A 1,567-nucleotide genomic window follows, 5' to 3' on the forward strand; every position below is an offset into this window, starting at 1 on the left:
CACCTCTTGTCTAGTTGTCTCTCTCTAACCTCTTCAAAATTCCATGGATTTGTGATTAGGAGTGTCATTCCACTGCCTTCCCTATCTACTCTGTCTTTCCTTATCACTTGACATCCAGCTTGAAAAATGGCATCTGATTTGTCCATCAGCTTTGTCTCAGTGATGGCTACAATGTCTGGATTTACCTAAGCTATTCTTTCCTTCAGCTTATCACTCGTGTGTTTGTGTGTGTGTGTGTGTGTGTGTGTGTGTGTGTGTGTGTGTGTGTGTGTGTGTGTGTGTGTGTGTGTGTGTGTGTGTGTGTGTGTGTGTGTGTGTGTTTGTGTGTGTGTGTGTGTGTGTGTGTGTGTGTTTGTGTGTGTGTGTGTGTGTGTGTGTGTGTGTGTGTGTGTGTGTGTGTGTGTGTGTGTGTGTGTGTGTGTTGGTTACCAGTTGTCAGAGGCACTTATCGATAGACACTTGGCCTGTATTTGTGTGAGGCGAATACAGGGTGTAAAGTATGTTGGTTTAGCTACAAGATACACACACTGACATATGTATATACTCCAGTGTGTGTGTATGTATATACACATAATTCTAATCTTTATTAAGGCACTGTGGTGAATTTCAGTCTTTACGATTCACTTACGGTCAATAGGGTTTAAACCCAACTATTGGTGTCGAATACGATGGTGGTGTTTGGCAGGAATGTGTGTGCGTGTGTGTGTGCGTGTGTATCATCATCCGGGGCCTGGTCAGTACAGCTGTGAGCCCGGAGCTGGTAGCACCTTACCGACTCTCTCTCTGCAGGAAATATCAGTTCCCGTGTCATTTTTCAGTGGTATTTTGTAGCCTGGGCACGGATGAAGTTGTTTACATACCGCGAGGTAACTACGAGTGGTAGAGGAGCTAATTGATGTGTGTAGTTGAGGGTAGAGCGGGGAGAATAAGCCATGTGGCGGTGGTGAATATTGTAGCCTCTGCTCTACGGGGCTTTTTGTAATAGCAAGTGTCGTTTTGAGTGCGTGGTGTGTGTGTGAACCTTTAATGTAAACCCCGGCACGAACTACAGTGTGATATCTTGCAAGTTTACCTACCCCTCACAGTATACTGGCCCAGTTTGTGTGGTGTGCGAAGCTGGGTGGGCCCGAGGTGTGGATTTTGGTGTGAGAGCGCAGGAGTTGGCCAGCACCAACCTTCAGGAGTCCTGCTATACTTCACTGCTGTAAACCCTGCAAGCACCACATCGATTTTTGACGAGGTAGGTTTCGTTTTGCACCCCTGGGAGTTGAACCCACCCCTCCTGTGTGTTCACTTGTCCGGTGTTCTGGTGGTGTGTGCAACCCGCTTTCCTGTATCGATCCCTCCCTGGGAAAGCAGGGGAAAAGCCTCCTAAATAAGGGGAAGGAGACTTCCCAGTAGGCCTACTCAAGGGGGAAGGGGCGATGCCTCGTCTCTTAGGCCTATATACTAAACTGGCCTCCACTCTTTATATTATGTAGATTTCCAGAAGCTTCTTGTGTATGTGTGTGTATGCCAAGCATTTCTAGAATGACCTAAGCTATTTAACCCATCCCTGTGTAAATTT

General features: G+C 46.8%; 1 protein-coding gene across 6 annotated transcripts in view; it reads left to right on the top strand.

Annotated features, from left to right (window-relative positions):
- Positions 1-730: 730 nt before the first annotated feature.
- PlexA (plexin A) overlaps positions 731-1,567 on the top strand; it is a 680,989-nt gene continuing 680,152 nt past the window's right edge. For 3 of the 6 annotated variants that reach the window (XM_070084031.1, XM_070084033.1, XM_070084036.1), the window contains exon 1: positions 731-1,240. The gene's annotated coding sequence lies outside the window, so the exon portion shown is untranslated. The remainder of the gene's footprint in view (positions 1,241-1,567) is intronic. The other 3 variants (XM_070084034.1, XM_070084035.1, XM_070084037.1) reach the window with 1 other exon arrangement.

The sequence above is a fragment of the Cherax quadricarinatus genome, chromosome 11 (assembly GCF_038502225.1).
Source record: "Cherax quadricarinatus isolate ZL_2023a chromosome 11, ASM3850222v1, whole genome shotgun sequence".
NCBI classification, from domain to species: domain Eukaryota; kingdom Metazoa; phylum Arthropoda; class Malacostraca; order Decapoda; family Parastacidae; genus Cherax; species Cherax quadricarinatus.